This window comes from Neopsephotus bourkii, unplaced genomic scaffold (assembly GCF_033783945.1).
Source record: "Neopsephotus bourkii isolate Nb327-2 ecotype Australia unplaced genomic scaffold, CSIRO-AGI_Nbou_v1 NB_168, whole genome shotgun sequence".
NCBI lineage: Eukaryota > Metazoa > Chordata > Aves > Psittaciformes > Psittacidae > Neopsephotus > Neopsephotus bourkii.
The window spans coordinates 305,723-320,582 of record NW_026900684.1 but is presented as its reverse complement, the minus strand read 5'-3'; positions in this window follow the sequence as shown (position 1 = coordinate 320,582).

The following is a 14,860-nucleotide window of genomic DNA, read 5'->3' as shown; positions in this document are numbered from 1 at the left end:
ACTGCTTTGCACTGAGCACTATGGAGGTTAATGAAGGGAATTCTGCTGAAATTGCTCCGGGTCATCCTGAGCCCTTGGAAATAGAGCATGTCTCCAAAGAGAGAACACGTGTGTGACTGCAGCCTGAGGTCTGATTTCAGTGATGCTTCAGCACCACCATGTACCAGATGCAGAGCTTATACCTCATGTCAGTGGCTTGTTGAAGAGTCATGCAACCTCTGGATAAGAGACTTTAGACCCTGATTTTCAGCCTTTTCGCTGCAAATAAACAATGCATTCCTGACATTTCAAGTACACAGTCAGAATATCCTCAGCTCCAGCAGGCTGCTGACAAGCTGTGCACAGGAAATCTACTACAGCATCAGGAACTGATGGGTTTCCTACTCATTCTCAACAGATTGACTAGTGCTAAATATATATATCCTGTATTTCCACACAGTCTTGGTAAAAAACTTAACCTGTTTACTCTTTTTTTTTAAGACAAAGAAAAACATAAGGTGAATGTAAAGTGGTAATTAATAAAGCAAAATCTAAATCACATTTTTCTTACTACTCCATGCTTCTAGGTCAAAGTTTGCTGAACACCACATCAAACCATGCTCAGCCATGCACAGAGAGGGAAAACTCATTGACATCATTAGGAAACATGTGTAGTTAGTAATTTTACAAGGAAAAATTTCCTGGAGACTAAAGCATGGAAGTGCTAAACAATTGCTGCAAGTCCATGGGATGTGAACACTGTTTACTTTGGTGTCTTTGGATATTGCCTTGCCATATTAACCTTTAGAAGACACTCAGATAGAACAGCCTTGGGAAAATCTCCAGTAGCAAAATGTAGCTAGACATAATGAGCTCAGTCCTGAAGCTGCTGGGACACGCACATCCACAGCTTGTCTGCAGACAAATAACTGTCCTGAGCATGAGCCTGAGCAGGAAAGCCACATTAGATTTGAAGCTTGGCATCTGCTGCAGTTGAGTCCCCAATAACTGCCAGTATTGTTACAGGTCTGTCAGCCCATGGAACAGCAGGTACATGAGAGTTCTGGATCCACACGGATCACACATGATTCTGAAGATACATAAGGCTAAGAGACCTTCACGGCAGTGTAACGCAGCAGTTAACTTGTCTGATTCTGCCAAGCCTTTCCCATAAGAAACCAAGCAGACAGCCTGATGAAGCTGCACTCTGCAAAATCCAGCTCCTTGTTTCAGCTTACACTTCACTATCTATGCACTTTTCCAGCAAGCCACTGTCTCACTTGAAGTCTTCTTCCGTGTGAGAGATAAGATGCGAACTTGTAAACAAACTTCTTCGGCAAATATTGCTGTAAGTTTGGGGTGGGGCTCCAGGGAATTTCAGAAACAACCTATTTTATTCCTCCTTTAAGAAGACTCTACCTTAGATATATAATGTTAGACCTTAGGTGTTAACTATTCAAATAGACTTTTTTTTCCTTGCTTATTCCCTTGTTTCACATACACACTAACACCTTACTATTTCAGTCATCCTCAGCACTATCTTTAGATCAAGGCTGTATAAACTTGGTCTACCTTTCCTTAGTTATTGCTGGGGGTATATGGAGATGCAAGCAAGACTGATCGGCATTGCAAAAGCAGGAGCTAATCAGGCCCTGGGAAATAGTGTTTACTGTTCTGCTAGGAAGGCAGCAGGGAAAAGTCAAGTTGCAGCCTGATTTCTCTAAACTCAGCCCTCTCAGATCAGGCAGTTTTAAAATAAAATTTATTAGAAGAATATGTTAATAGCTCTTGAGATTGGAATAAAAGGGAAAAGCAGACAGGTCTGCCCTCTGAGCCTGGGACCAGCAAAACTGGACTGGCTGCGGCTCCCGCTCCCATGGTCAGATTTCTTAGTGCCTAGTAAGTCACCAACTCTGTTTGAAGCCTTCCCTCAGCACTGAAGTACATATATAAAATGATAAAATGGAAAACTAATGGATTAAAATGGTCAGTGGATTAAAGTTGCTGTGGAGGTCAGGAAGGGAAAACAGGAGGACAGTGTGATTATATTAGAGTGATTTCCTGCCTGGGGTCTGCAAGAACCATCAGGGCGATGTCATGCAAAAAGTTAAATGCTGTACATAATATGCTACAACCATTGAATACTGGGGTTTAGAGAATACAGTTTTCTCTGAAATTAACTGGATTTTTGCCCTCATAAAAACCTGTTCCCTGTGAGGAATATCACACTGCAAAAAGGGCTTGATGAAACTCTGTCCTCATTGAAATCCGTGAGTGTTTCACTGTTGATTTTAATCCTGCAGAGATTTTACTTGCTGCTGTCTCTGCAAGATCTCACAACCTGTGCATAAGGAATCACTTTTCACTGGTCTCACAGTTTCTGAAGCCCATGGGACAGTATCTGTGGAAAAAAACAAGGCAAATTAGACAACAATAACCCAAGCTTCTCCCTACAAAACAGCAGTCCCCTTCCAGCACAGCTAAAGGAAGCAACAAGCCAGATGAGGAAGGTAAACTTGGGATCTGAAAGGAAAGAGTCTCTGGTATTTATAAAAGTCAGAGGTTCACACGGAAACTTAGTTCCAGCACTGATCCTCTCCAGTCTATTTCAGGACACGCAACCCTTTCTCAGCTATAGTATTTGACTCATTAGTGTTAGAATATTTCTCCTCTCTTTAACTCTTTGAGTGGAAAACCTTGCACTGATTTGAAACCTTATTGACAGCTGGAATACACAAAGTGGGAGCTAAGCACTGAAATCCGTTCCCTGAACTAGAACAGAGAGAAAACGAAATAACAGCTTTACAATGAGAACTCTAAGTGGTAGATCCGTTTTACTGATTGTGGTCTTCTGTGATTAACAAACCCATGGCATGGAAAAAGAGAAACTGCCAGCAGTGGGTACTCTGCTGAAGTGCAAAGAATGTTGAGGCATACTGCATTTCAGATGTTAATATCATCTGAAGGAACAGCCTGGGCTGCATTTAATGCCTTCTCAAAGGATCATGGGGCAAATCAGGATGGAAGGTACTGCAGAAGGCCCCTAAAGCAGGACCAGCTCTAAGATCCAATCAAAGTGTACTTCACCGCATTCAGGTCACTGGTAAAGATGTTAAACACAAGAGGTTCCAAGATAGACCCCTGTAGTAGCCCGTTTCTTACCAGCTTCTAGGTGAAGGATGACCCATTAACCTGATGACCCATTAGCCTGATTATCCAACCAAACTTTTAGTCATCTAGTTATCCAGCCGTCCAGACTATGATGTCTTAACTTAGGATACAAGAACACTCTTAGGAACAGTCTCAAAACCCTTGCAAAAGTCAAGGTAAATGACAGCCACTTTTCTGCCCTCACCCACAAAGCCAGTTATTTTATCACAGAAGACAAGCAAGTTGGCTAGGCATGACTTACAATTGGTAAATCCATATTAACTGTTCCAAATCACCTTCATACCCTTATATGCCCAGAAATATCTTCCAACAGCAAGAAGACTTGCTTCAAGGTTTTCCCAGGAATCAGAGTGAGACTAACCAGTCTGTAGTTCCCTGGATTGGCCTTTTGGCCTATTTTGAAGATATGTAACTGAACCATGTAACACTTACTTTTCCTTGCTTTTCTCCAGTCATTACAGAGACTTTTTGAAGATGATAGAGAGGGACCTTGCAGTGACAGCAGCCAGTTCTCTCAGCACCTTCAGATGCAGCTCATCTGGTCTCTTTGTGGCACCATCTTTTATTTGGCAAACAGTTAGGTTCTCTATATAACAGTATTGAGAGACAGCTAAATAGGATTCTAGAATTGGAAAAACATACACAAAAGGATTTTCATTGTGACAGTGGATGAATGGTGCCAAGGACTCAGTGACTACACTGTAGGTGGGGAGAGGAGGTTTTGAACTCTTTCTGGTCAGGTATCATAGCCTGAATGCCCATTAGTGGCTGGTACATCAGTTGTGTTTCTAGAGCTCACGTTTTTGTTCAGTGTCACCTGAAGGGACCCCGGTTTTCACACATAGTGCCCCAGCATAACTAAAGTGTTCACCCATGGGGAGAGTGGAAGATTTGTTTCCCTTTCAGAAAGAAACAAAAATACTGATGTCAATGCAACCTGTTATCCATTGTGAATATCATTCCTGACTGTAGGAGTTTCCATATCACTGTTAGCCCAAGCCCCTCTCCTTACCCAGACCCTTGTTAATATAAGCCTTTAGCTTTTCTCAACAAATTGGTTTGAACTTTCTAACCTCAAAGGTTAAGCCTGAGACTCAGTGAGTATCTCATATTATCTGTCTTTATAAATTAGAAGAGGGCCTGTGTCATCCCAGCTGAGGATGTTTGCTCCACTCCTGGCAGGATTTTAACGTTGCAGGTTACACCTGTTTATCATCTGGAATGAGAAAAGCAACGTGACTCTCCCTGTAGCAGCACCATGTTTATCTGAGAGCTCAAGCTCAGGATCGTGAGAACCTCAGGAGACCACTTCTCAACTTGGTATCCTGATTTGTGGCCTCTAACTGTTTGTTTTGAAAACAGAACTGTCATCAGCATCCCTTGAAAACAGAGCTCTGGGCTTTAACTATGTTGTAGCAGTCACTTGATATTACTGCTAAAATGAGAGTGCATGTCAATGTTAATTGAGGTCAGCATCAGATGTGTTTTATTGGCTTCTGATTGCTACCATTACAACTGTTTTTACTACTGCTTACCTTTCTATAACCTCCTTGCTCATCCGTTAGGTAGTGTATCAGTTAAGCAGGTTTCTCCTCATTGTAATAAATGGCAAATGAGAGATAATAAAAAGTCAGCTTCTGCTTCTTGAGATTAATGGAAATGTCATCATTTCACCAACATAATATCAAGCTAATAGCGCTGAAAGAGACATTATAGCATTTCCCTCATTACAAAATAAAAAAAAGAAAAGGAAGAAGGAAAAGAAAAAAGACAGGATTATGCACTTATATCAGTCCTAAAACTTAAAAGTTATAATCCCAAGGGGGAATAAGGGAGAGGAGGGCACCTGTCAGTACAATCGCATTGAGCAGTCCTGGCTTCTGGTCTCATGACAAGCACTTTTCCATGCTTTGACTTTAGGAAGGCATCCTAGTTTCTGAATGCTTGAAAATAGTCACAGGGCATATGCATTCACAAGTACATTCAGGTATGTCATAGGGAAACTGATATATAAGTAGCATGATGTGTTGGACAGAAATGCTGGGGACTGTCAGACCATTCCAAACCATTCCAGGCAAACTCAAGCAAGATCCTGAGATGGTGGAGGAACAAGTTAACATGAGTTAACAGGAACCTCACGAAGTTCAACAAAGACCTGCAAAGAAACAAGATGTCCTGCATTCTGGTGCAGTAACCCCACACAGCAGCATGGGCTGGGACCAGTTTTATGGAAGAAGGGGAATCCGCTGGACAAGAAATTAAACACAAGCCAGCAGTGAGGAAATGCTGAGGGAGCTGGGTTGGTTTACCCTGTGGAAGTAAAGGCTTATGGGGACCTAATTGCTGGTTTTAGCTACTGTTATGGCACAGAGAGAAGTTAGAGCCAGGCTCTTGCAGGTGAAAGGACAAGAGGAAATAGTCACACATAAGACCAAAGAGACATTTCAGACAGGTATAAAGAAAAACTCTTCACCATGAGTACCGAAGCAGGTTGCCTAGAGAAAAAACTTTGCAGATTTTACAGATCTGATAGAGACAAGGCTCTGCATAATCTGATCTGACTTTGAAGTTAGCCCTGGTTTAGGCAGGAGGATGGACTAGGTGACCCCCAGAGCTCACTCAAATCCTAAATTGTTCTATGACTAAAAGTTTAGGTTGTACTGGGAAAATATTTCTGTAGGAAGCTTTTCATAGAACTGTTGTGTAAAAATGAAACTATTTCACATGATCATGTGTGTTTTAAGATGAAACTTCTCAAAAATCTCAAAATTGCGTTTGTAAAACTCCGAACTGAACTAGGGCATGTTATTTCAGTTGTTACATTATCTGTATAGTTTTTATAAACTCATACGCCAAACGTATACATATATTCTGTTGTAACACTGAACTACTGTGAAAAGCAATGAATTCTACATTATCAAATTACTGTGATAAGGTCTGGCTGGTGTTTCCAAACTCACATCATTTGGAGTATTTTCTGCAAAAGTTTACAGACTTCTAGTTATTTTCTGAGGAAAACAAAGGTCATATTTATCTGCAAAGGGGCAGATACACATACTGTCATCCATAAATCATCTACTAACTCACAGAAGTGACAAAATGTATCACATCAAATACATCTTACTTGTATGCTGCCTCACATGGAAGCCACCCATGTTTTTGTTCCAGAGAGAAAATCTCCAGTCAGAAAGCTGTTATCACCAGTTGCTTTCAATTCTGATCTCAGTACCATCTGAGTGATAAAAGGGATGTATCACCTCAATGAGGCAGGAAGTCTTTTTCTGGTTCATGATTCAGAAGTTACACCACATCCCCTTTTGGTGAATTTCTCCAAAGAAATAGGATCTTCTTTTGAATGGGCTGTTGAAGTACCAAGAATCCACCCTTAAAGGAAATTATGAACCTGGCCCTTTGTAAGCAGGGAAGTTTGAGCAGCTCTAGGTTTTGTGCATGGCATTGGTACTCCAGCCAAGTTGAAAGTAGTTCCCAACACTATGATCCTCATTTGGTAAAGGGAATGGTTTCTTTTCTTTCTGCTCTTGAGAATGTGCATTTACTTGATCGTCTGGTTTTTTTTCCATTTTTCTAAGCCAAGTTCCTGTTGTGTTTTTACTCTTTGTGGTAATCTTGATTTACTTTGATTAGTTTTCAAAATTTTATAAAGCAACAAAAGAGATGGGTTTTGCAATAACACAAATCACATTTGCAGGGACATAATGGAGTTTGAAATCATGCTTGAACATTCACTTCCCTGTCCCTGGTAAGTAAGGCTGAGAAGTCACCAGACATGGGCCTAGGGATGGAGACTAGATTAAGAAAATTATGTCCTTCACCTCCTGGATGAAGTAAGAACAGGTAAAGATGAGGAGGCAGGGTAGCAGATATGTTTCTGCCCAGTTGTCCCTATTACCCAGAAAGACTGGAGGAATGCAGTGAAAAGAAGACAAACCTCACAGTGGTGTGAGGGCTGTCTCCTTGTGTTGTCCAAGCTGAACTTTTTAGTTAGGACAAACTCTCCAAGGCACTTGGGAAGAGATTAAAGAAGTGTAAGAAACAGCCCTCTCAGTCCCTTTCCTCCAGCCAATTTGGGTAGTTGGAAACCTCATGTTTACTGTCTTTTCCTCCACAGCACTGGTAGTGAATTAACTGAGAAGTGTGACCAGAATGGAGCTCACTTTGGCTGGTCAGGGCTTTATGTTCTAAGCAGCAGGGACAAGTCTCAGGAACCAAGGGGTATGAAATGAGATGTGCTTAGAGGGAGGAGGTTTTAACACTGAGCAATGTTCAAGCACTGAAAGCATAAGGCTTCATAGATTTCCACATGGACAAACTGATTTTGCTATGACCATTTGGGTGTCATTAGCACCCACTTCATCTGTCCTGGAATTAAGCTGCATGTTTTTAAAATAAATCACTGTGTTCACCTTGTTAAGAAAACGACTGGCAATGTCCTAATCTTGAGGTGTGATATTTTCACAGGAAAAAGAAATAAAGTTTGTCTATCTAAACCTTGTAATTAATGACAAAAAACAAGTGGTTCATTCATAGAACAACTGAGCGCAACTGAAGAATGGCATCTTAAACTGATCTGTTGAAAGAACTTTGGAAGAAGAAAATCATCATTCATCTTTGCACGTCTTTTGACTGAAGTTGCCTTAGGGATCATCTTTCAGAAGGAAAACAACCTTAGGATATAAACCACTTCGGCCAATGTTTATCCAAGGCAAACCATGAGGACACAACTTAGGTGTGTATAAACAGTTAATTTCATGGGGAATTAGACTGTATTTCAGGGATCAACAGGACAGCAAGGTACAATGTACTACAAGCTGCCTTTGAAACTCAGAAGTTTTAGCAGAATATGTAACGTTATTCAGAATATTTATCTTCGTAGTCATTTTTTCCACTGTGAGATAAATTTTTACCTGCAGTGATACACAGCAACAACTGAAGCAACAGCAAAAATGATAGGAAGCGTATAGGAGGTGTACTTGTGCAGGCTATGTCCTCTCCCACTTTTCACAAGTGGGAAAAGGAAATGCAGAGATTGGAAATGACAGGATAAGTGCACAACTGTTCTGGCAGCTGAACCCCACACTAGTGTCACCTATCTCAGTGACTGAGCGAAAAGACTCCCACACACCAAAATTCATGACATCTTTAGCAATGTTTGCAGACCATCAGGTTTCACAGTCTGGAAAGCACCAGAAACCACCTTGCCCCGAGTAGTGAAAAATATTTCCACTGCAGAAAAAGTTGCATGAGAAATGTTTTCATGCTTCCTCGCAGGTCTTCTACATGGGCATCTTACTGGGAGCAGAACCCACAACTGCACAGTGGCCAGAGGAAAACTCAGAAAATTCACTTTCCTTACCTTGGAAAACTTGAGAGAACTTGAGTGAAAACTGAAAGAGTAAAAATGTTTAAGTAATACTAGTATGATGTTTTTAAATGAAATCTGAAAGAAAACCTTACATTTAAAGAAATCCTGTACCTCTTTCAGGGAAAAAAATACCTCTCATTTTAATCCTTCCCAAGCAGAAAACTACAACAGCATTAATAACATTTATACTGTGGGTTGCTTGTTGGGTTTCATTTAGCAAAAAGACATGTATTTAAGATAAAATCAGTAGACAAGATTTTGTCCGGTGGGACATACATTTTCAAAGTGTATTATGTATCTCCACCTTTTCTTAGTAACAGGAGAAATTGACGAGAATCAAATGCCACCTCCAGGTTTTGCCTCTAGCTGCTCTTTTTCACTTGTAAGTTTGGGAACTTGAGAAAGTGAACATCAAAAGAAAGAGTGCACAATGCAATTGGGAGCATGACTTCTCTCTGCCTGGTCTCTGCATTTGGATGACTGCTATTCACTCAGCATTAACCTTCTAGTCTGTTATCCTCATATAATCCTGATTGCCCTGTTTTATAGCAGGTTTGTACTGTGTTCGTTTGCTGTGCCTATGCAATAATAATAATGGAATACCAAGACAAAGTACACTTTCCACTTCAGCCAGTGCTGAGAGGTGAGCTTTGCCTGCTGGAACCTGCAAGTGAGCTTCACATCTGCAGAGAAAGAGCTGCTCTCCCCATCTCTGAAGGTGAACTTTTCCATCAAGGAAACTGCCAACAGCTCACAATTACCCACCAAAGAAGCTGTTCCGTGCCTTTGAGCCTGAGGGCTTTGACATGAAACTGCACATGGAAACCTGCCTTTTACTGGCTGGGAACCAACGACAGTGGAACACCAAGTTGTTGTGGTCTTAACAGCTTCTGCTAGCTGGGGTGCCATGCTGTAAAATTATATTGATAAATGAGATGGCCATATGTGTTTGGATACATAGCCCTGATGTGTGTTTTAAAGTGGAGTATAACCTGTAGATATATTTTTATTTTTTTTTTATATCTACTATTTCCAACAATATTCTTTGTAGGGAATTCCCCTGGAAATGCCCAACTTTTCAGACTGACACTTGCTTCCCCAGACATTAATTATCCAGAAGAATACTTTTCTGGCTCCTACTTGTGACTTTTAAGGCTAAGATACTTCTTTCTGGAGGTTCTGAAATCAGCCACAGCCTATTAACAGTATCTTTTACATAGAAATTCATCACACAAAATAAATAGAATCAAAACAAAGTATAAAATTTAACATATAAATTTTGTATTTCAGTCAAATTTCAAGTAAAACCAGGAGCTGACTGGCTCTGATTCTGTATGATATGGCATTTAAAGTGAAAAATAACAAGTCAACAAGACCATCAGGGTTCTTACTTCCAGGAAGCAATCTATTTTTAATATTAGAAATGCTTTCCTGTTTTCTTTTCTCCAAGATTTCTCCAGTTCATATGAAATTCAAGGGTTTAAACATTTATGTTTTTCCTTGGCTGTATTATGCAATCAGGGAGAGAGATCAACATTTGTTATTTATTTTAAGAAAGCCTCTGCTCTATGATAACTGAGCAGGATAACATTGATAGGCTTTACGGTTCACAAATGTCACCCTTGTTCTAGGTGAAAAGCTACTGCTGCTAGAAAGCTTGTGCACTGTGTGTGCATCTCGTGTACGTGGGATACATGTTCTGAGACAGAATGATCAGGATATCTACTGATCTGCAATTAGATTATCTGTGTTATTATTTTTAGTTCTTATTGAATTGTAAGCAAAGTGAGCTCAGAAAGAAACCGTCAAATGGCTCCAACTGATATCAGCGATAAACAACTGTTTTCACACAGCAAAAAGCAGAGTAAACACAGTCCTAGTTTGCTCTGGCCGTGATGCTTGTCATAGACCAAGAACATCCATTTCTAATACTTGTCCAGACTGCTGCAACAGGCAGAAAGCAGAGTGTGTTTAGAGAGACTTCTCCAGGATTTATGCAATCTCCATGGCAGCTACAGCACACCCTGGGGGTAACAGGAGAGAAGTATAGATACTCATGGTTGCATGAAGAGCAACCAAGACGCCCATGTCAGGATATAGCTGGATCATTCCCTGGTTTTGCTTTGCAAGACACCTTTCTCAGTGAGCAGGTGCTGTAACAGTTTCTGAAAACGGGTTAGATGTTTTGCTGAAAATTGCCCAAACCAATTTTTAAAACTCATCTTCATGTTTGCATTTGCCAGTGTATTATAACTGCTCCTGGACTACGTTGCAAAATCAGAAGCTGTAATGCTGTTAAAATGGATTTTTGAGTTCACCTCTTCACTGAGTAATGTGATGTCTGATTTTCAGCCCCAGTTTTTGTCAGAACCCCTTATTCTCCAGAAGATCTTGCATGATCTTATGACTACAGTGTTTGCTGTTGTTACGCATTGTGTACTCAGTAGCGAAAAGCCTACAGTCGTGTTTTACACATCCAGACTTAACCATAAAATCTGATTTTCGTACCCTCAGATGCTTTTCTTTCTGCTCAGTGTTCGTTTCAGAGTGATTTGTATTTCTGATGCTCCATCGTCTTCTGCCTTTTGACCCTTTCTTTATTTTTGAAACGAAATGGCTGCCCATTACAAACAGAATTTAATTGTTTCCTGGTTCCTTATGCTTTTTCATGAGTCATACCAGAACTGCTGATTCTCAGCAAGACGCAGAGCTGGAGTTCCTAGGCTCATCACGATCTGCACCCATCTTCCTTGCTAGCACCTGCTTCCTTTTCTGGTGCACTACTACAACAAAAAATGTAAGCAACATGGCAAATTCCAGAGCCATTTGCAGTCATCTGGCATCCATCCACTGACCTTGGTCCACAAGCTGAAGACCAGCTGAAAGACTGTGAGTTGATTCATTGCCAGTTTATCCTGGAAATCCTTGGTAGCTTTCTTATCTGCTATGAATACATGACTTTGGTGGTCCTCCAGCAGCTCAGGTAAAGTCATCCATTTTCCCCTCCCAACTGTAAGCCCCCAGTGCCTTCGTCTTCACTCTCAGCTGTTTCCCTCAGTTGCTTATTGTGCTGGTTGCCTCCAAGCCACAGGTTGATGGTCTGTACACCATCCAGGTGATTCCGTCCGTCTTCCAGGGGACTGTTCTGCAAGACCGTGAGAGATGCACCATTCATGCAAAGGCATTGACAGTTGCTCCTATCTCTGTTACTCTTCCACTAGATCACAATGAACAGAGATTAGCAAATTAAGCATCTTTAGGAGTGACCTTCATAATGGAACAGAGTGCACACATAGCTAGTTTACAGGCAGTACAAAATCATGAGGGTGCTGATACACCAAATCATTGTGCTGCCATGCAGAGGGACCTGGACAGGCCACAGAAATGTGCTGGCAGGAACTTCCTGATGTTCAGCAAGGGGAAATGCAGAGTCATACACCTAGGGAAGAATAACCCCAGGCATCAGTACAGGCTGGGCACCAAAGGGTTGGAAAGCAGTTCTGCACAGATGACCTTGGGGGTCCTGGTGGACACCAAGTTGAACACAGGCTAGGAATATGCCCTTGCAGCCAAGAAGTTCAACAGCCTCCTGGACTGAACTGGGAAGAGTGGGAAAAAAGGGGGAAACTTTTCCCTCTGCTCGTGACTAGTGAGACAGATCTGGAGTGCTAGATCCAGTTTTGGGATCCCCAATACAAGAAGGACATGGACATACTGGAGTTAGTCTTGCAAAGTGCCATGAAGATGATTAAGAAACTGGAGAATCTCTCATATGTCGAAAGGCTGAAACAGCTGAGACTCTTCTTTCAGCCTGGAGAAATCTCTTTGCTATGTGTATATATATACTTGATGGGAAGGAGTTGGGCTTTTCTCGGTAGTGTCCAGTGGCAGGTTCAGAGGCAATGAACACAAACTGAAACACAAGAAACTGAACATCAGGAAACACGTCTTTACTGTGAGAATGATCAAACACTGTCACAGGTTGCCCGAGGAGGCTGTGGAGTCACCTTTGTTGGAGATACTCAAAACCTGACTGGCCATGGCTGTGAGCAACCTACCCTGATCAGGGGAGTTACACTGAGTGATCTCCAGAGGTCCTCTCCAGCCTCACCCATTCTGTGATTCTGTGATCTTTGCACTATCTGAAGTGGGATGATCCAATCTATCTCCCTTACATGGTTAGAAACAGGTTGGAAAACAGTCATAATAATCATAAAATGTATCTGATCATTTGTTCTTGTGGATGTTCTTGTTGTTTCCTGGTGCTTCCATGTTTCTAGTTCATGTCAGTGGGGTTGCTGTCCTTACTTTTCCAAACTAGGAGTGTTGCAAACGGGCTTCCCATTTCTCCAAGAGTTTGTTGTTTTTACCCCTGCTTTAAAAAGCATCTTAGGCAAAATACCTTTTCTGTGATATTTATGTGAAGCCTTCAGGTTCAGTTTGAAAGACTTCTGCTAAACAGGTCCTTCTTTAAATTCATGCATCATGGACCAATTTTAAGGTATGTGAGAACCTCTACTATTTGTTCATTCTTGTTTCCAGAAGACCACAAAGTCCTGTTATCTTTCTACAAGAAACCAATCACAGTTTTTGACACTAGATAGTACAAGCTGAACCTCAGGTCTCCCCAGGAAGAGAAAAACAGTCAATGCAGTCAGGTATCAGATATAATCTTGGTTTCTCTCAAGAAAAGCAAAGCCCCTTTTTCCTGAATTTTACTGGATTCAAATAAGAAAGAGATTAGGTCTTTCACCCAGAAGTCCTTCCTCAAACACAGGATTCCTTCAGTCCACATAACTGCTTCTGAGAGCAGTGATAATGAAGTGTCTAGTGCTCCTGCATCTTTATTATTAATATCTCTTGCCTTTCTGCTGCTTTTCTCACAATACCAGCTCAAAGAAGCAATGTCTGGCCCTTGGCATTGCTGGGTGAGCTCCTAGGACAAACAAACATACAAGGTGAGCCATAGACATAGGTGAACGTTTTGATTAAAGCGTTCTGTGGGCTCCTGTTTTACTAACAGCTGCTTTGACCTGACTGCCTAGAAAAGTTTGATGGCTTCTCTATGGTTTTCTTCCATAAGACCAAATTTAGAGAAGTTACCCTACATACAATAAGGTGCACTTTGCTATCATGGACCTGGGCTTGACAGAGTCTGGATTTGGTCAGACACAGATGTCATAAACAGTGCTCTATTATCCAGACCTGACCTACGCGTGTAGCACCTGACTGCTCTGGAGAGACTGCAATTTCAAACAAGAAACCACTAATGGCTAAATATACAAAGCACTAACGATCAGCACAGATTTGCTCCAAAACAAAATACACTGAAGTATCAATTATTAAGCAATAACATGAATTTTCTCTCTTTTCACTGCTCAGGAACTGGCACTGTAGAAGTAACCTATGTCTCTAGCTGATTCCAAATAAATGACCCCTAACTCCAAAGGTGTAGGCACTGTCCATGGCTATTCAATACAGAAAAACACTCTACACTGGCATTTGCAAGCGCGTTTCTGTGGCTGACATTCTCTGCTGTATGCATTAATTTTTAATTCCTTCACTTTCATTATCTGAATGTAGTGATTTTCCCATTATATTTGTAAAGGTGCAGCCAAAAAAAAAAAAGTATGAAACAACAAATGGCCACTGGGCAGGAAATGAATCACTCTGGCTTTGAGTGTGCTAACTACAGATACTGCAAATATACAGAAACACTTTGAAAACTTTCCAAGGACAGTGCTCTGTTAAAGCTATAACATGTATTCTGGGGCTCTGGATGTATTATTACACAACTTCTTGAAAACAGAAAACAAGCGAAGCACACAGTGAAAAGCCTGGGGATGTGTTTGCATGGGAACTTTTGTTTCAAATGGGTTGACATCTACTACTCTCAAACAGCACACTATAGCCAGATCTCCATTCTCCTTTCTAGGAAGGACTCAGCAGACTGCTGAATGAGAGTCAGATTAACTCTTGCCAGAGAGTTTTCATTCTGCCCATCAGTCTCATCCCCACAGGATGCTGCGGTAATGTGTTGGCAATGTTTTGTCAGAGAATATGTGACTGTTCTTTTCCAAAAGGAAAGTAAGGGATTTCTCCATGCCCTGCTGTGATACTTGGCATTTGTCAGAGCATGTCTTGTCATTTCCCATCACATTGACAGTTTACATAATGTTTGCAGTTTGATTTGCTTGATGGGGTCCCACTTGCTCAAGAGGGCTGAAGATATATAGTTAAGATCAAAGGTTGTCTCAGAAACTTTTCATTATTCTCTACTCCTACGTTGTGATCAGAGCAGAATAGTTAAAGAAAAGCTGCAAACTA